Source organism: Lithobates pipiens, unplaced genomic scaffold, assembly GCF_037356315.1.
Source record: "Lithobates pipiens isolate NorthernLeopardFrog02 unplaced genomic scaffold, aLitPip1_a1.2 Scaffold_84, whole genome shotgun sequence".
Taxonomy (NCBI): Eukaryota; Metazoa; Chordata; class Amphibia; order Anura; family Ranidae; genus Lithobates; species Lithobates pipiens.
In genome coordinates this window covers 248,376-269,974 of record NW_027507908.1, presented here as the reverse complement: position 1 = coordinate 269,974, position 21,599 = coordinate 248,376, and the positions used below count along the sequence as shown (strand labels likewise).

Genomic DNA, 21,599 nt, shown 5'->3' with positions numbered 1-21,599 from the left:
GGGCCATTCGCGCCACTCGAATATGGTGCGCACGGTCCTCAAAGTTCTGAATTTGACGAACGGCCGGTGTTTAAGTCGAACATGCGTTCGACTCGAACACCGAGCTCATCCCTAATTGACCATTGTCACCTGGAGAGAGTAAGGATGGAGGAAACTTTATAGTTCTCACCAGAACAGGAATAGATGGGATCTCTTCCAATGGGGGCATCTGTTTGTGTGACAACAAATAAGAGAGGGGGGTGTTCCCTGTATTACGCAGAGATGTCCAATACCCACTTGTGTAGGCAAGGTAAGTTAAAAAGAAGACTATGCTGAGACTCATTTCTAATCATCTAATACATTTAATGTTATTTTATTTGTAATTTTTACAAAAACCAGGACAAGCATCAAGTGTGACTGATAGTGGTATAGGAGTGTGTGGGAGTAAGCCCTTGTACACACGGTCGGACATTCCGGCAACCAAATCCGTCGGATAAATTCCGACGGATTTAGTCCGGAAGAGGTCCGGAAGTGGTGTTGCATGCACACGGTCGGACTAAGTTGTCGGAATTTCCGGTTGCCAAGAACGCGGTGACGTAAGCCGCGTACGACAGCACTAGAAAAGGGAAGTTCAGCACCACGTCCGGCACCCTTTGGGCTCCTTCTGCTGATCTCGTGTTTATCGCATGTTAGTAGAAGTTTGGTGAGAGACGATTTGCGCTTTTCAGATTTGTGCTTCAGTTCGTTACTGCTCTTCAGTTTGTGCTTGTCGGTGTGTATCTGATTATCAGTGTGTGTAGTCAGTAAGCATTTGTTGCTCATTGTGGACTATATCTTGGTATAGTACTCTTTGATTTGCATTTCTTATTGTCTGCTTGCTTCTGCTTTTCAGGTCGTTCTTTCAGGCATTGCTGTTTATCTGTGTTTTCTGTTGTCTGTTCTGACCAGCCGACCGTTTTCAAGCCATGTTTCGCATACGTACTCGTCGTAGAGTTTGTGCTGTGCAGGGGCTTGGTGTTAGGCTTTTAGCTTTCACACAAGCCCGGTCCATGAACAGGGCGAGGAGGAGTTTGTGAACCAAGAATTGGTTGCTCCAGCATGACCAGTTCTCACACATGCCTTTGCTCCATGCAGGGGCGGATCCAGAGTCTAATCTCGGGAGGGGCACTGCTATAAAATATGTTTTTTGGGGTGCAATTTATATGGGAAATGGCTGGTATTGGCGCTTCAATCATTACGGCACCATGGTTGTTATGGTGTCAGGATGATTGAAGCGCATTATTTCTATTAATACATTGTAATATAAAATGAAATGGTTCAACTCACCATAATGCAGAATCAGTGGGAGCCCTGAGGATGTCACTTGCCATGTCGCCTGCCACCAAATGTGGATTGTCACTTGTCACCAAATGCGGATTGTTACTTGCCACGTCACCTGCCACACATTGCAGATTGCCACTTGCCATGTCACCTGCCACACATTGCGGATTGTCACTTGCCACGTCGCCTGCCACCAGATGCGGATTGCCACGTAGCCTGCCACACATTGCGGATTGCCACTTGCCACGTCACCTGCCACACATCGCGGATTGTCACTTGCCAAGTTGCCTGACCCACATTGCGGATTGCCACTTGCCACGTCACCTGCCACACATTGGGGATTGTCACTTGCCACGTCACCTGCCACACATTGCGGATTGTGACTTGCCACGTCACCTGCCACACATTGCGGATTGTCACTTGCCACGTCGCCTGCCACCAGATGCGGATTGCCACGTAGCCTGCCACACATTGCGGATTGCCACTTGCCACGTCACCTGCCACACATTGCGGATTGTCACTTGCCAAGTTGCCTGACCCACATTGCGGATTGCCACTTGCCACGTCACCTGCCACACATTGGGGATTGTCACTTGCCACGTCACCTGCCACACATTGCGGATTGTCACTTGCCACGTTGCCTGCCACACATTGCGGATTGCCACTTGCCACGTCACCTGCCACACATTGCGGATTGTCACTTGCCACGTTGCCTGCCACACATTGCGGATTTCCACTTGCCACGTCACCTGCCACACATTGCGGATTGTCACTTGCCACGTTGCCTGCAACATATTGCGGATTGCCACGTAGCCTGCCACACATTGCGGATTGTCACTTGCCATGTCACCTGCCACACATTGCGGATTGTCACTTGCCACGTCAACTGCCACACATTACGGATTGTCACTTGCCACATCACCTGCCACACATTGCGGATTGCCACTTGCCACCTAGTCTGCCACACATTGCGGATTGCCACTTGCCACGTAGCCTGCCACACATTGCGGATTGTCACCTACTGGTGGTCTTTTGTTGGGTCCCAGAGTGAACATAGGCAGCAGAGAGATGATGCAATCTCTCTGCTGCACACAGCTTCCTACACAGTGAGGGCGGAACTGGAGGGACGCAGGGCAGTGAGAGATGATGTCATCTCCCTGCTCTCCTGCCTGCTGGCTTCCTGATTGGCCAGCAGCCCTCCTAAGCCGCCCAGCTGCCCCCCCCCTCACCCGTCCACTCAGCGCGGGTACCCGCGAACCGGCCGCGATTGGAGCCGCGGAACCGGCCGCGGGTACCCGCGGAACCGGCTGCGGGTACCCGTGGAACCGGCCGCGATTGGACCCGCGGAACCGGCCCGCGGGTACCCGCGGAACCGGCCGCGATTGGACCCGCGGAACCGGCCGTTCTGTCATCAGCTGGCGGTATTCTCGGGGGGGGCAATTGACCCGTTGCCCCCCCTGGATCCGCCCCTGGCTCCGTGAGATCCAGGAGAATAATCCTGATGATTTCAGGAATTATCTCTGGATGACGGACCCCGTTTTTCACCGTCTGCTGGCTTTGCCGTCCCCTTATATCAGCAGGCAGGATACCTGCATGCGGCAAGCCATCACTCCGGAGCAGAGGCTCATCGCCACGTTGCGCTACTTGGTGACAGGGAGAAGCCTTCAGGACCTGAAGTTCTCCACAGGCATCCCCCCCCAGGCTCTGGGGATCATTATTCCAGAGACCTGTTCTGCCATCATTCAGGTCCTGCAGAAGGACTATATGAAGGTAAGTTTTATCCTTTAACATCACATTCTATGTATTTAATGATTGCTAATGTCTTGGATTTCTTTCCTCATTCCCTAATTACCATGATTGCAATATGCTCTAATTGATATGCTGTGCCCCTTTGTCCTCATGCATGCTGGAAGCTTTTCAAGTTCCTTTTTTGTCCTTCATGCATATTTGCCTTCACTAACTTCCCCATCATGCTCTTCTGGGCCCATAAACCTATAGTCTAGTCACTTAACAATGTCTTTTGTCAGCTCCATAGTATTGCTTTCCCCTAAACACCCCCTAAAATGTGTACAAATGTTATGTGTGTGCTTAAATTCATGCAGAGTGCCATTTTTTTTTGGGGTTGGGTCAAACTCATTATGAACCCCCCTCCCCCCAACTGCTAGGTCAGCTGATAGCAATCCTCTATCAGCTGACTTTGCCAAACCCAATACACACTCTACCTACCTTTGTTCTGGTCAGATTTATGGACGAATTCACCAAAGCATGTAGTGCAAGGGCCTGCCTGAATACTTTCAAATGCTACAGTTTATTGTTTTTTTCTCCCATTCTTATCTTGATAGGTAATAGCAGAATGTAAAAATGTGTTTCCATTTTTTTTTTTTGGTATTAAGACACTTCTTACCTGTCTGGCGGGCTGCCAATAGTGTAAGTAAGGAGGGGCTGCCCAAAGTATCACACACTATTTATGCATTCAGCTCTCAAGGAAGTGGAGAGGGTTACCTGTCCAAAACATATTTTGCAAGGGCCCACCAGATGGGGGGGGGGGGTGATGACTCTGATAAGGGGACCTTATACTTTAGGCTTTAAATACTCATTTCCCAAAATTCTATACTGATCTTGGCCAAAAATGTTTGTGTCTAATTTGCTTGCAATGTTGATGTGCCAAATTACATTTTTTTTTTCTTGTTTCACTCCACAGTTTCCTTCAACGCCACAGGAATGGCAGACTGTGGCCTCCCACTTTGCCAGCAGTTGGGACTTTCCCAATTGTGGAGGTGCAATTGATGGGAAACACGTCTGCATCGTCCCACCCCCCAACTCGGGGTCCTACTATTATAATTACAAGGGGTTTAATAGTATCGTGATGTTGGCGGTGGTGTCAGCGACCTATGACTTCCTGTATGTGGACGTGGGGCAAAATGGCTGGATGTCGGATGGTGGAGTGTTCTCACGGGCGGAATTCTACTGGCGTCTCCAGAGTGGCAGTCTGGGCTTGCCACCCCCAGAGGAGAATGTAGAAGGACTCCCGTTTGTATTCGTCACGGATGAGGCGTTTGCCCTGGCAAACCACCTGATGTGACCTTTCCTGATGAGGACCCTCACCCCGGATCAGAGGATCTTTAATTTCCGGAGCCAGAAGAGTCGTGGAGAACACTTTTGGAATACTGGCCAGCCGGTTCTGCCTATTTTTGACGCCAATCCACATGGCGGAATATAAACTCAATCACATAGTGCTTGCCTGCTGTGTTCTGCACAATTTCTTGAAAAGACATTCAGCAAACTATGTGGTCTCAGATGGCCCAGATGCAGACTTGCCTGAAAATGAGAACCTCACGGCCCTTGAAACTGCTTGTCCTGGCTTGCCCCCCCAAAGCGCCTGCGAGGTCAGAACCCAATACATGGAGTACTTTGTGGGTAGGGGGGCCATTGATATGCCAGACAATGTCTGAGAGGCATTTTTGTAATACATTTTTCTTTGAAACTACAATAATCTTTGTTTTCATTTACTGCTTGGCTTGGTTTTAGGTGTCTCCTAGGTTTTTTTGTTTGGGCCTTTTTTTACAACAGTGCAAACCCAAGTTCAGAGCGAGGTGAGGTGACAGTCTCTTCTTCATATAATCTTATTATGTTGTGGGTCTGCTACACACACACACCTTGTTTTTGTTGCTAATGTATGTAGTGCATTACTGACAAAAATATTCCTAATTTTCAGCACCATGGCAGAAATATGTGGGGTCCTGAAAATGGCGTGATTGGGAAAATTTCCACATCACTGTGGGTGTTATTTACTAAAGGCATATCCACTATGCACTACAAGTGCACTGCAAAAGTGTACCTGAAACGGTACTTGGAGTGCAAAGTGGATTTGCCTTTAGTAAATAACACCCATTGCTACAGAAAACAACAACTTTACTACAAATACTGCTTTTGCGCATTGAAAAAGGAAGCCACACATTGTTTATAATTTCACTTTTTAATCAAAGCACATTCACATGTGCGTTTAGAAAAGGGTTTTACAACAAACCAACATATTGGGTGTATATCAAAAATTATTTTTGTTAATTTTTTTGGTAACTTGGCATTTTTTGTGTAAACAGGCATGTATCAAAGCATAACATACAGAACACAGGAACTTACAAAGTTCAACTTTGAAAAATGAAGACAATATCAGACATGAGTATGTACAAACTGGGCTGATATTGCCTTCATCACATGGGGTGTCACCCCTGGAAAAGCCAAATTTGTAAGATGTACACAGTGTGTCAACATGTGCTATCTCCCATCATGGGGGATCAATGTACATGTTTTGGGGGTGCAACCCCTTCATCTCAGCCACTTTCCACAAAACACGTACATTGATCCCCCATGATGGGAGATAGCACATGTTGACACACTGTGTGCATCTTCCAAATTTGGCTTTTAGTAAAATACAAAAGTTGTTTGTTTGAACAAAAAAAAACCCAAGCTAGTTTGGGGTGTTTCAAACTCTCCCCAAAACATCAATGATGTTCTTCATTTTATGTTGAACATCATTGATGTTTTCTGTATAATTTCTAAATCGCGATTGCACACCATTATCTCCCCAATCAGGATCTGGGCACTTTCACTGGTAAAATGTGATTCTTCTTCCACATCACCTAAAAAAACTAAAATAAACACACCATGTATTATAAATATGATGACATACATTGATTAGCTTACTGTAAGCTGTGGTCTCCGACACTCACCTGTTGAGGTGACAATTTGTCCAACTTCAACAATCTCTCCTTCCTCCTCCTCCTCCTCTGCTTCTGGTGTTGGTATTTCCCCTTTTTGGGAGGTGTGGGGTCCCTGGTGTCCTCAGACTTCCCGAGTCTTCTCTACCCTATGAGAATGTAAAAAAATTAATACTTAGCACACAGAGGGCAGAAATTGGAATATGAAACATTGCTTGGAAGCGTCGTACAATGGTGTTTTTTGGCCAAGTTCAAAGGTGAGAACATTATTTTGGACACTTTCTAAAGCTGGAATACTTACCTGCAGTGTGAACAAATGTAGTGAAGTGTAAGTTGGGAAAACATAATTTTGGGAGTGGGCTAACGAACAATGTTTATTACGAACGATTGAACCCATGAACTTGAAAGTGGCCATTTTAAACTGTACAACATGAAATCAAAGCACATTGAGCAGTATGCAAGCAATAATAATCATATGAACACACGACAACTACTTACTTTTTTGAAGAACTCGCTTGATCCTTCTGTACTGATCGTGCTCCCTCAGTTTCAGGTCTGACCAGCGTTTTCTCAGTTGATCCTTGGATCGTCATACCCTAAAATTCTTCTGAAGACTCTTCACAACTTTAGTCATGATCTTGGCCTTATATTTGGGTTTGGGTAAGGTCCATACTTCCCATCATAGTCGGTCCTCTTCAATATGTCCACCATCTCCAACATCTCTCCAAAAGACATATTTGAGGCCTTAAATCTTCTCCTCCAGGGTCGGGACATTTCAGGCTCCGGGCTTTCCTCGCCCTCCTCCTCGTTAGTGGAACTCTGATTGCGCACCTACGTTGTCTCCGCCATGTGCTCTCCCCACTGCGCCAAAAGAGAAGGGGCGGGGAATAGTCTAGAAAGAACGTCAGGGGCGGGCAGAGTTTCACGCATGCGCACTGTATATAAAATGCAACGCGCGTGTGTCGTACGTGCGATTTGTGAACAGAGGGAGAAGCTGATGCGCCGATCGTGCAAACGAAGGTACAATTTTTAACTTGGTACATCACAAGCCTATACTGCTTCTAGATTGAGGGCTGCATTAGTGGAGTTTAGCCTCACATTAGGGTTTGTCTTGTGTTGTGTCTTGGAGAGATTATGGACGGTTTCAATGACCAAAGTTTCCTCCCTCTGTTCATCGATAAGTACAGGGAGCTGCCCTGCCTGTGGCAATCTACGCATCCACATTACAGTAACAAACTAAAGAGGCAGGCAGCGATGGAGAAACTGGTTGAGTTTGTGAAGCCAGTGGTCCCCAGGGCAAACATCAACTATTTAAAAGTGAAAATTGGTGGCCTCAGGAGTACATATCTGAGAGAGCGGAAGAAGGTGCTCGAGTCCATGCACACTGGAGCTGCAGCAGATGAAGTTTATGTCCCCAGGCTGTGGTATTATTAGAGGATGCAGTTTCTGTCAGACCAGGCTGAGGTCAGGGAATCCCTCTCTACCCTTCCTTCCACGCGTCCTTCTATGCTACATTCCACACCTGATGAGTCTTCCGACGCCCAACCTGGGCCTTCCACTCAGGAAGAACCCAGCCTGAGCCAGGTATAGTTTTGTTGTACATATTTTGGGAGTAAAAATTAATGATGTAAAATTGTTTTTTGCTCTCTAATTGCTGATTTTAGAAAGTGTTTCACATATCAATAGACAGTAGTGGCCAAAACCTTTGGGCCAAGAATGAAAAATGTTGGGCTCAGAATGATAGTCTTTTCTATTGGTTAACAATTTGCAACAGTCTTGAGGTGAAAATTGTGTGTGTTTGATGAACCAAAAACTAAAACTATGTCCCTTTTTCATACACAGGAAGACCTCAGCCAGGAGCAGGGTGTGGAATGCAGCAGCCAGGAGGTGGCTGAGGAAAGTGGCAGCCAGGAGGAGGCGGGGGTAAGCGGCAGCCAAGCGGTGGGCAGGCGGAGGAGCCTGACTGAATCACAGGTCCCTCCACTCCGCCTTCCACACAAAAGGGCGAGAAAGGGGGGGAATGTGGAGGAGTCGGCTCTGACGCTGATCGGGGAGGCTTCAGCGGCCCTCAAAGCCACCCCCCACATATCAAGAGTCCATTGCCTCCTTGGCTGCCTGCAAACTCCAGCAAATGGATGAGGGGCAACAGATCTTGTGTGAGGAGCTAATTCTCCACAACCTCAACAAGGGGTTGTTGGGCCAAATCACACAAGCAACACACTTGTGTGATTTGGCCCATCCCCTTCCTCCTCCTCCTCCTTCTGCCACACCTCCAGCACCACAGCCACAGCCTGGAAGGAAGTGTGGAAGGAAGACCAGAGAGTGATGACCCGGGTTCAGTCTGGTCTGACAGAAGATGCAGCCTCTTGTAGTACCACAGCCTGGGAACATAGATGTCATCTGCTGCTGTTCTGGGTTTCTTGGACTTCAGGACCAGACTTCTCTCCCTCAGATATGTACTCCTCAGGCCACCAATTTGGGCGTTTAAATAGTTGATGTGTGCCCTGGGGGCCAAAGACTTTGCTAATCTCCCCAGTTTCTCCAGCGCTGCCTCCCTCTTTATTTGTTACTGACACCTAAATAAAGTTTTTTTTTGGTTAAAAAAATGCTTGCCTATGTGTTTTACTTCAAAAAGGACAGTTTATTTGTGAGTAGGCAGGTACATTTCAAAAATACAAAGTGAAATGAATAACAAGGGGCACCAAAACCAAACAGCCTCCTGTAGATTAAAAAAGAAAAACAAAATTAAAAAGATAATAATGGTGTTGTGGTAAGTTGACACACAATACAGACCCAACAAAATGCAAAGATGAGCAAACTGTCAAAAAAGGAGATGTTGATTAAAAAACAAAATTAAAAGATTGTGTAGATGTGACGATTTAAAATATTGTATTGCTGAAATGAGTAAAAAGAATAAAGAAATACGTTCGGGAGAAGTGTGTGTGAATATGAGCATCAAAACAAGTTCATTCTTGCAGCATTGTAAATAACAAGAGAATGCGCTGCATTAAAGAATTTTTAACATTGCAGCGTGACGAATGTGCTATATCGATTACGATCCCTCAGGTAGTTTTACCTGAGGGAGCGCTTCCGTGTCTGAATTTGATTGTGAGCATGCGTGGTACCTTGTCCGTCGGAGTAGGCTACACACGATCGGACTATGTCCGATCGGAGCATGTTGTCGGAAAATTTTATAGCCAAGTTGGAAAACTTGGTCTGTCGGATACTCCAACGGAAACAGTCTGATAGAGCCCACACACTGTCGGATTATCCGACAACACGGTCCTATCGGACATTGTCCATCGGAATATCCGACCGTGTGTACAAGGGCTTAGAAATTCCCTGCGAGGGAAAGATCATCACTCATTGTGTTGATTATTCTGTTTGACAAGTTAACTTATTTTGTTTTTGTAAACTGGCACTTTACAATAAATGTTGTACTGTATTTTCTGTGAAATATATATGCATATGAGCGCACCTTTTTTTTTGTTTTTTTTGGTGGGGGAGTGGATCTTGGGTGGGAGTTCCCACGCTTTTTCCCCCAGAACTTGACCCCTGGATTCAATGCTGTATATATGTATATATAATGTGTGTTGTCTCATGCTGTTGGGACACACACTGTCAGATGCTAATGTCATGAACTCCAGCCACATGTTTGTTGTCTTGTATGATGTAAATAAGTTTAGTCTGACTTGTAAGAGTATTCCACACGTTGTTGTTTGTGCTACTTAACCCCATGTTGATGTTTATGGTAATGTGTATTGAATTGTTAGTGAGTTAGAAGCCGAAAAGTCTTATCTCTCAGTCAACTAGTCTGAGTGTTGATTTAGATAATTAGCTCAGGTTAATTCTGTTCCTGGCTACAGTTGTATTGTTAGAATAAATGATCAGGAGGGGTGACCTCCCCTTCTACTGTATTATAAATACTTGTCATTTTGGTTCTAATAAATCAGTCCATGTTGAGCAGCTAAGCAAGTGTCGTCTTGTTTTGTGCTTGTGAGCGGATGGAATATCTGATATCTATATTCAGGCTGGGAGGAAGTGGTATATGACGAAAGCACTCAATCAGAGTGTAGGGACCTTTCGTCACAATGTATGTAGGTTTCTCAGATAGGCAGGTTGAGGGGCACCAGGGGTATTTAATGTGGAGGAATCTGTTTTATCAGTTTCCTCCAAAGTTTGTAAAATCCACTTGGGGACCTGGAGCCCGGAGATTCCATAGCGTTATGGGTGGGATAGAATCTCCAATCCTGGGACTGGGTTTTTGGAACAGCCAAGAGTCTGGCTGGTTTATTGAGCAGGTGGGCACCTGGGCTTATAGCAGAGTTAGGATTAGGGTTCTGGGCTCCACCAGAGAGACAGGAGGTCTCCAGGAGTCCAGAGAGTGCAGGTGTGCACTAGAGAAAGCCAGAGACCCAAATATGAGGATCAGAGCAGTGAGGGGCTGCTTTCTACATAGACGCTGTGTGTGTGTTGAAGCTGTGTGCATCTAAGGAGACAGATGAGAGCCTGAAGTGGAAGGCCTGAGCAGCAAGGAAGCTGAAAAGAGGTACAGTAGTTGTAGGGGAACCCTGTTATAAGGCCAAGAGGGCTGAAGTGTAAAGCCTAGGTGGCAGTGCTGCTGAAGAGAGCCAGGTGGCTTGGCATTTTTCATGTATTGTTTTTGGGAGAAGAACCCCTGTGTGGGCAACCAAGTGCATGTGTGAACTTTATTTTGTTCCTTTTAATAAAAGTGGGCTACCATGCCCTTAAACTAAAGTTCCTGTTCGCTGTGAACTTACTGAAAAGGCATCTACTACTGAGTTAAACATCCCCCATGTTACTATATCTATCTATCTATCTATATATATATATACATACAACACCTATGATGCATATATATATACAGTGGTGTGAAAAAGTGTTTGCCCCCTTCCTCATTTCCTGTTCCTTTGCATGTTTGTCACACTTAAGTGTTTCGGAACTTCAAACCAATTTAAACAATAGTCAAGGACAACACAAGTAAACACAAAATGCAATTAGTAAATGAAGGTGTTTATTATTAAAGGTGAAAAAAAAATCCAAACCATCATGGCCCTGTGTGAAAAAGTGATTGCCCCCTAAACCTAATAACTGGTTGGGCCACCCTTAGCAGCAACAACTGCAACCAAGCGTTTGCGATAACGTGCAATGAGGCTTTTACAGCGTCCTGGAGGAATTTTGGCCCAGTCATCTTTGCAGAATTGTCCTAATTCAGTTACATTAGAGGGTTTTCGAGCATGAACGGCCTTTTTGAAGGTCATACCACAACATCTCAATAGGATTCAGGTCAGGACTTTGGCTAGGCCACTCCAAAGTCTTCATTTTGTTTTTCTTCAGCCATTCGGTGGTGGACTTGCTGGTGTGTTTAGGATCATTGTCCTGCTGCAGAACCCAAGTTGGTTTCAGCTTGAGTACACGAACAGATGGTTGGACATTCTCCTTCAGGATCTCTTGGTAGACAGCAGAATTCATAGTTCCTTTTATCACGGCAAGTCTTCCAGGTCCTGAAGCAGCAAAACAGCCCCAGACCATCACACTACCACCACCATATTTTACTGTTGGTATAATGTTCTTTTTATGAAATGCAGTGTTCCTTCTACGCCAGATATACTTGGACACACACCTTCCAAAGAGTTCCACTTTTGTCTCATCGGTCCACAGAATGTTGTCCCAAAAGTCTTGGGGATCATCAAGATGTGTTGTGGAGAAATTGAGACGAGCTTTGATGTTCTTTTTGCTCAGCAGTGGTTTTCTCCTTGGAACTCTGCCATGCAGGCCATTTTTGCCCAGTCTTTTCCTGATGGTGGAGGCATGAACGCTGACCTTAACTGAGGCAAGTGAGGCCTGCAGTTCCTTGGACGTTGTTGTGGGGTCTTTTGTGACCTCTTGGATGAGTCATCGCAGCGCTCTTGGGGTAATTTTGGACGGCCGGCCACTCCTGGGAAGGTTCACCACTGTTCCATGTCTTCGCCATTTGTGGATAATGGCTCTCACTGTGGTTCACTGGATTCCCAAAGCTTTGGAAATGGCTTTATAACCCTTTCCAGACTGATAGATCTCAATTACTTTCTTTCTCAATTGTTCCTGAATTTCTTTGGGTCTCGGCATGATGTGTAGCTTTTAAGGATCTTCTGGTGGACCTTACTGTGTCAAGCAGCTCCTATTTAAGTGATGCCTGATTGTGAACAGGTGTGGCAATAATCAGGCCTGGGTGTGGCTAGAGAAATTGAACTCAGGTGTGGACAACCACAGTTATAGTATGTTTTAACAAGGGGGGCAATCACTTTTTCACACAGGGCCATGATGGTTTGGATTTTTTTTCACCTTTAATAATAAACACCTTCATTTACAAATTGCATTTTGTGTTTACTTGTGTTGTCCTTGACTATTGTTTAAATTGGTTTGATGTTCCGAAACACTTAAGTGTGACAAACATGCAAAGGAACAGGAAATGAGGAAGGGGGCAAACACTTTTATATATATATATATACCATATTTATCGGCGTATAACACGCACCGGCGTATAACACGCACCCCAAATTTAGGAGGGAATTTTAAGGAAAAAACGTTTAGGAGGGAAGTTTAAGGGAAAAAACACTTACATACATTTATATGCCCATCAGTGTCATCTGCAGCCTTGTCCACCATTGCAGCCTTGTCCCCCATTGCAGCCTTATGCAGTCTTGTCCCCCATTGCAGCCTTATGCAATCTTGTCCCCCATTGCAGCCTTATGCAGTCTTGTCCCCCATTGCAGTCTTGCCCCCCATTGCAGCCGTGTCTATTTTATTTTTTAAAAATGCCGCCGCCGAGATACAGAGCCGGAGGTGTATCTCGGCGGCGTGTGGTAGTTCTCGGTGGGCCTCCGGCCACCTTCGGCTCTTCTCGGGCAGCTTTTGGCTGCCTTCGGCCGTTCTCGGAAGCTTTCGGCCGCCGAAAAGAACCGAAGGCGGCCGGAAGCTTTCGGCCGGCGAGAACAGCCGAAGGCGGCCGAAAGCTGCCCGAGAAGAGCCGAAGGCGGCCGAAAGTCGCCTTGAAAAGCCAAAGGCGGCTGAAAGCCGCTCAGAGGCTCAGAATTTCGAGGGATCGGCGTATAACACGCACCCACGATTTTCCCCTGCTTTTAAGGGGAAAAAAGTGCGTGTTATACGCCGATAAATACGGTACATAATACACTCACTGCAGCTAACTGTCTCGCCTCCTGCCTGCTCTATCTAACTTAAATGAAATGAAATTACACTGCCTATCTCTCTCTATCAGAACACACTACACAAGTCTGACTTTCAGGCGGCCTTATGTAATGTGGGGCGTGTACTAAACTCTCTGAGCCATAATTGGCCAAAGCCGCCCTGACAAAATAAGTGTGGTTAATCCAGCGCTGATGTTACATCTATAGTTCCAGCTACAGCATCCCTGAAAGCAGGCAGCGGAGTGATATTCAGCTGTCAGGGATGCTGTAGCCGGAACGATAGAAGTAGCATCAGAAAATGCGGCCACTTGCCTGCTCACTCCGCGATCAGTGGCTGCACTCACATGAGTTACACAGCCAACTAAATAATAGTCCCACTCGCAGAGTAGCAGCACTGCCAATGTTCATTAGCAGAGGCACCAAAATAGAGATCCTGCACATTCTGCTGGCAAAAAAGTCCTGGGGTGTGTTGGATGTGCCTGGGCATTAGGGTGTGCCCAGGCACACCCGGCACACCCTGTGCGCATGCCTATGGTAACACACAAAGTACAGGACTCAGGACTTCATAGCACACAGGGCTCAGGAGTGTGTATTGTGCAGTTGTGAGCTGTACATATCACACAGGGCGCAAAATAAATAAATAAATCAGCAAACAAGATAGTACTTACATTTAATGCAAAGCGTCCCTTGTTCTCAGAAATATGAAGCATAAAGCCCTGTGTACAGAGTGCAGGGGTCTGGAATATGTAACTTAGAGCCTAGCACACAGAGAGCAGTGGCAAAGTGTATGTAATATGCAGCATACAGAGTGCAGGGCTCAGGGCTATGTAATGCAAAACCCATTGTGCAGAGTACAGCATTAATGAGGAGTACCATCCAGAGGCCCTTAATATGTAACATGCAGCACAGAGAATTGACCCAATTGAACGTATATTCAAGGGGTCATAAATGCTTATTGCTCCAATTTAGGGCACTGGCTTTCCAGTCACTGATCAATGGATCACACCTTGAGGGTAGCCCTTCTCCAATTCTTGGACATATATGGTCATAATCATTAAAAAGACATCTCCGACAGCAACCGAAATTAACATGAAATGGAAGGATATGACCAAAATAGCATAATACCGTTTAAAAATAAAATAATGAACGCACATTTAAGTAGTCATTAAAGCGCTTGTCAATAAAAACTGAGCAGTAGTGGAGTCTTTCCAACGCGTTTTGTCTGCTAGGACATCATCTGGGGTGTACTACCACTACTGCTGTACTCCCTTATATAAGGTACACCATAAAACAGCCAGAATCCATCCCTCTGTGTCACAGGTGCTAACTTCCGGTTTGTAAAAAATGGCCGCTTGGCGTGCGTTCCACACCTCTAATCCACACTATAATACTGCGTTCCACCTATACTTGCCTTATAGTATATTGCCAAAACAATATCAAAATGGTGATTTGTTATAGATATAAGTAATATTGAGCCGTTATTAATATAAATGAATATACCCGTTTGAATGCAAAAATGTGTAATTTTAACCTCGAAAGATATACTGTATATCAGTAGTTAAATAACTTCCGGAGCTGCGCCATGTATGTTAATACTCTCGGAGGTGACGCCGCAACCACAACAATGTCACTTCCGGAGCTGCACTGTGTGTGTTGATACTCTCGGAAAGTGACGCCGTGACCGCACCAACGTCACCTCCGGAACTGCGCAATAGGGCAGGATGAAACAGAGGCTTGAACCGCAAGCCTCAATCTAGAACCCAAACTGAATTCCCGTGATCGGAAGTGAAACAGCGTCACTTCCGGAACAACACTCCCAATGGAAACGAAAAGGAGGCTTTTCCATAGTGGTGACAACCACAACATCGACATGACTTCTGGAGAAAGCAACCAATCACAAGTAGATAAATGAAAAAATACCAATAAAAAGCATTTAAAATAGAAATAATCCCCATGACCAAAATGTTGCAGTGGTCAGTGACAAAGAAAGGGGGAAAGGTAAACATCACACACCAAGAACCACTCAGCACCAAAAGTGTGTCGTGGTCTCTGTGTTTCGTTAAGAAATATTCCTATATATATGTTTGACATCCATAGGATGCGGCATACAATGACACGTGACAATTTTAAGTATTACATAAATGTAAAACATATATATATCTCACCGCCGAGATATAAATAAATGAAATTGTCTTGAAATGGACATGTGACCCTAAATGTTATACTAACCCTATATTCTGCTTAATGGCAGAGATTACCATCAAAACCACAAGATAAAAACCACACAGCAACCCCCCAAAAAAAGACATCGTTTGTTTCCCCCAAGCCTAGCCAAAAAGGGACAGAGATGTCGCACTGGAATGACACGAAGGGATAGATCCCGTTTACAATAAAAAAGGAAAAAAAAAAATTCATATACAAAATAAATCAAACAATTGGTCACCTAAATACATATGTATCAAGAGTCATCAATGAAGGCATTGATGTCCCACTCCACGTTCATACCGAACGGGGAGTGGGACTGGAGCTCATAAATCCAATATGTCTCAAGTCTTGAGATTCCCCTTATCATAGCCCCACCTCTCCACGATGGAGTATATTTGTCAATCACAATAAACTGAGAGCCCTCTGGGTTACTATTGTGGAACTCCCTATAATGTCTGGGAACAGTATGTTTGGGATCTTTACTCTTAATCAAAGAAATATGCTCTCCTACCCTGATGGTAAAAGTTCTCGTGGTGCGACCAACATATTGCTCCCCACAAGGGCAAGTAATTAAATATACCACATACCTAGTACTGCACGTGCAAAACCACTTAATGGAATATTTTTAGTTGATCTAAATTCTAGAGTCTTCTGTCTCCCTGACATATTGTGTTGCCACACAACACATCTCTTACAAGGGAAATATCCAATAAGATTGTGAAAGAAAGAGGGACGAGCCAGTGGGTTGATAATATTAGGTGCTGTTTTACTCTGTAAGGATGGTGCGCCTCTGAAGAGAACTCTAGCTTTTTCAGGAAGTTTAGGGCCCAAGATGGAATCATTCCTGAGGATATCCCAGTGCTTATTCAAAATGGTTTTAACCTGTCTATGTTGAATATTGAATGTGGCAAGTAAAGCCCATTTGAAATTGTCACCAGATTCTTGTGAGGTTTTGACCTGTAACAAGGACTCTCTGTTGGTTTGGGCAACCTTTTGTAGTTGTTCATCCAAAACAGCTGCTTGATATCCTTTGTCTAGAAAACGCTGTTTTAGAATATTTGCCTGGGCATGAAGGGTCTCGAGGTCAGTACAATTCCGACGAAGTCTAATAAATTGACTTTGTGGAATTGAGCTCAGCCATGTTCTATGGTGACAGCTATCCATAGAGATAAAACTATTGCGATCAGTGGATTTGAAATGTGTCTTAAACTCAAAACCGTTAGTTGTTATTCCTATTTCGAGATCAAGAAAATACATTTTTTCAGTACTCATTTGATAGGTCAATACAATACCCCTTAGAGTTCAAAATTTCAAAAAACTCAGAGAGTGTTTGGGGGGGTACCACCCCATAGGAGGAGGATGTCGTCTATATACCTAACCCACAGAACCCATGATGGGTTCCGTTGGGCATAGACGACATCCTCCTCCCATTTTGCCATAAAGAGGTTCGCAAGACTGGGGGCAAATTTTGCCCCCATAGCGACACCCCTTTGTTGTAAATAATATTGGCCATTAAACCAAAAATAGCTATGGCCAGTCGCAAACTCTAACAATTCAATGATGTATTCATGTTGAAAAGATGCAAGGGATTGCTCCTGATCCAAAAAATGGCGTACCACCTCTATACCTCTCCCTTGTGGTATGTACGTGTATAAGGACGCAACGTCCGCAGTAGCAATGATATATTGGCCGTGTAAATGGACACCCTCTAATTTCCTAATAGTGTCGCCTGTATCCTTTAAATAAGATGGTATTTTTCTAACAAGGGGCTGTAGATAAAAATCTATATAGGGGCCTATACGGGAGGTTACTGAATTGATACCACTAACTATTGGTCTACCGGGGGGGTTAACAGGATCTTTATGAATTTTGGGCAAAAAATAAATGGTAGGTATTCGTGGAGATAGGGGGACTAGAAAGGCTCTTTCTTTGTTATTCAACATTTTTTGTTCATGACCCCTATTAATGAGGTCACTCAATTGTCTTTTGTAAACATTAGTGGGGTTGCTAGGCAGTATCTTGTACGTTCCTGGTTCACTTAAAATCCTAAACAATTCCTTCTCATATTTCGCCATGTCGATTGTTGTTTTACAATGGGGGTCCACAACATCAGGACAATGCTTCAGTCCCCACACAAAACAGATTTCTGCCACTTGGTGATATGAGAGATACTGACAGCACATATAATGGATACGGACCCTCTCCTTATCCTTATAATCAACCCATTGCCAATTATGAACAACAGGGTTTTTACGAGGACCCATACACTCGAAAACGCGGTCAAGCCGAGGAAAGGAAGGACCCTCAGCTCTGCACCCACCCAGTGGTCGTGTCCCTTGGCTTGTGCGTCAGGAAGGCTCTGTCTGTGCAAACCGCACTCCGGACAGGTCATATACTCCATAGATCCCAACTGTCCCTGATTTGGAGGGACTGTGCTGGATTTGGAGCAATATCCCTCTGTCCCTCTTTCCCCCTCATTTGTCCCTCATGTTGGACTGATCTATATAGTTGTATATAAAATGCACTTTTTATCTTTCAAAAAGTGTTTCCCAGAGCTAAACCTTTCATCCAAATTCTAAATTTGCAGCATTTGTAAATTTTAAAAGCCAATATAAAGGAATAGTGGTGGTAAAAATAAGCCCTTGTGGATTGGAGTAACCTTTTTTGGGGCCCCCACAAATTCGGGGTACTTTGTCGCAGTGAGTGGGCTTAGCACTATATGACCGTATAGTGTGACCAAACCCACGTATTTTTTTTATATGTTCAGGTGTTTGTAACCACTTCCAGACCGGCACACACACATTTACTGATCGCTGTATAAATGACAATGGTCCCAAAAATGAGTCAAAAATGTCCGACGTGTCCGCCATAATGACGCAGTCATGATAAAAATCGCAGATCGCCACCATTACTAGTAAAAAAAAAATGATTAATAAAAATGCCATAAAACTCTCCCCTATTTTGTAAACGCTATAACTTTCGCACAAACCAATCAATAATCACTTTTTGCGATTTTTTTTTTACCAAAAATATGTAGAAGAATACGTATCGGCCTAAACTGAGGGGAAGAAATGTTTTTTATACATTTTTGGGGATATTTATTATAGCAAAATGTAAAAAATAATGCATTTTTTTTCAAAATTGTCGCTCTTTTTTTGTTTATAGCGCAAAAAATAAAAGCTGTAGAGGTAATCAAATACCACCAAAAGAAAGCTCTATTTGTGGGAAAAAAAGGACATCAATTTTGTTTGGAAGCCACGTCGCACGACCGCGCAATTGTTAGTTAAAGCGACGCAGTGCCGAATCGCAAAAAGTGCTCTGGTCTTAAAGAGGAAGTAAACCCTGATGAGTTTACTTACTCTTTCATTCCCTGCAAAGGTAAAGCATAATGGACTACTATGCATCGCATCAAATTGCATCACATTGCATCGCATCGTATCGCATCGCATAGTAGTCCATTATGTCATTCTTGAATGAGTGCGCTATAATCTGTTTTGTACTTTTTGTTGGTCTTGTAGCAGCACCATCTTGAATCTAAACGCATTTTAGGGTGTGCCCCTCCCCCAACTATGTTTTTGTATTTTGTTTTTTGGGGTTAATTCTCCTTTAAAGGGGTGGGGCAGTGAGGGCGTGTCCCTTGCCTACATACGATTGGTAGTAGGTGTCCCTCATTCCCATCTCAAAATGTTGGGAGATATACATACTCGGCTTGCAGAGGGGAAGAGGCTGGGGCTGTGTGTCTGCAGACTCTACACTGAGCAGACACTGGTGCGCTTCGCCACCCCCATCCCCGCTTCACAGCACACTGTGTGCTTTACACAACACTGCACCGCAAAACTCACACAGCGCCGGGGACTCGGGCAGAGCGCTGAACAGCGCAGGCAGGGGAGGGAGACGCCTGCACTGGAAACCCCATTCAAAACCCGCACTGTCCGGGTGAAGAGGGCTTCCATAGGTGCCGGAATGGCAGACAAAAAGCCCTGAATTGATTAATTATCAGACAGATGAAGTAACTCTTGATGTCTTTACAGGTAAACAAGATGTTCAATGTCAGCAGTGAAATGGAACCAACCGCGGTTTACAGCCCTGTGCTCACGTTCCCCATCTTGGTTTTATCTCTCACTACTCTTGTGGGTCTCCCCGGCAATGCTCTGGTGCTTTGGGTTACTGGAGTGAAGATGGAGCGGACCGTGACCACTGTTTGGTTTGGGAACCTTTCTCTGGCCGATGTCATGTGCTGCTTGTGTCTTCCATTATTTGTAGTGCAGTCCTTCTACTCCTCATGGCTGTATGGACTTGCCCTCTGCAAGATGTTATTTTTCATCCTCATCCTTAACATGTACACCAGTGTCTTCACCCTGGTGGCCATCAGCATTGACCGATGGATTCTGGTTGTCCATCCCGTGTGGGCCCGAAATCACCGAAGAATCAAAATGGCGTGGATGATATGCTTGGCTATTTGGATGTTGTCCTTCATGATGTGTCTGCCTGTCGCCATCAACAATACATATGTCACCTTTCTTAACATCACCGTCTGCTATTCAGAACCTCACATAATAAAGCCCTTCTATCTCACATGTGCAACGTTTGGATTTCTGATCCCTCTTATTATCATTTGTATCTGTTACATTCATCTGGCTTCTAAAGCACAAAATATCCGATTTTCTGAAGTAGGTAGAAAAACCATCAAGATGTCAATAAGTGTTATTGTCGTGTTTTTCATCACCTGGACCCCCTTCCACATCATCGGAGTAACCGTGCTATACACTCACAATGATGTACTGGACATCCTGGCCGTTCTCTCACTGTCTCTGGCCACCTTCAATAGTTGCATCAACCCAATACTCTACGTCTTCATGGGGAGAGATATGAAGCAGAAGCTGAGACAGTCTATTGGCGAGATCATACAAAATATATTTAGAGAGAACTTATTATCTCCACCAGGCAATGAGGACCAGCGCACCCCAGAAGAAGAAGAAGGACTCCCGATATAATGTATGAAATGGATTTGTAGATGTTTTAGCGCATTTTTAGCTTTATTAGTGATCATAATGAACTGCCTTCTCAAAATCTTATCATTGCGTGTTAGGGCGGCCATATTGTATGTCATGAATAAGTCACATGGCATCAGGGCTTAGTGCTTATTGGCCATTTGGGGTGATAGGTGTTATCAGTATATGTGCAGCCCCCCTCCCCCCTCCAAGTTGTCCAATCTGTCCACCGATCACTAAGCCGGGAACAAGTCTGCTTATCTGTAAAGTCAGAAATCTTTATCTCTTTACTTGTTCAGGGCATGGGACACATAGTAGTGAAGGAAGAGGATAAAGATGACAGCCAGGAAACTGGCTTCTGCAGATGTAAAATAACAATGACATATACAGTGTATATATACATTTATACTACCCACCAAAATAATAATAATAATAATAAATAATAATAATAACAATAACAATAAATAGGGAATTAGATTAGATTTTTCCCCCCTATATATTTTTTTTTTTAGGTCTATTGGCCGGGATTGGTCCGCGGCTTTGTTTGGCCCTATTGAACCACACTTGACTGTTTTTTTCTTTCAGCGCTGTTTCATATAGTTAGATGCACTACTAATATAAAAGTAAAGCATCAATACCCTCATTGATTCAACCAAACTTATTTTCAAAAAGGTAACTTTTTAACCCTTTAAGCACTTCGCGCCCGCCCTATAGCTGAAAGACGGCTACAGAGCGGACGCTAACTGCCGGGAGGCCGTCCCTGGACGTCCTCCTGTTTACCTTCCCTTCTGCGTGCCGCTGTGCGCGCGCATCGGGGAAGTTCTGTGCTGGCCGTGTCCCCCGGACACAGCCAGTCACAGATCGCTGTAAACGGCCAATCACAGCGGCTGTTTACAGCGTGATCGGCGTGCCCAATGAGAGATGATCTGATATGTAAACATATCAGATCATCTCTCATCGCTGCTCTCCCTCCTCACACAGACAGCGTGTGAGGAGGGAGAGATGAACCGCTGTGAGATCTCACAGCGGTTAGTGTAAAAAAAAAAAAAAAAAAAAAAAAAAGGAAAATAAAGAGCCCATCTGTCCCCACTGCCACCTGTCCCCACTGCCCCCACTGTTATCTGCCCCCACTGCCACCTGTCATCAGTGCCATCTATCATCAGTGCCACCTGTCAGTG

The 21,599-nt window shown here is 44.7% G+C and overlaps 1 pseudogene; it reads left to right on the top strand.

Moving 5' to 3' along the window:
• Window positions 1-21,291, top strand: part of LOC143973586 (C3a anaphylatoxin chemotactic receptor pseudogene) — a 146,185-nt pseudogene extending 124,894 nt beyond the window's left edge.
• Window positions 21,292-21,599: the final 308 nt, after the last annotated feature.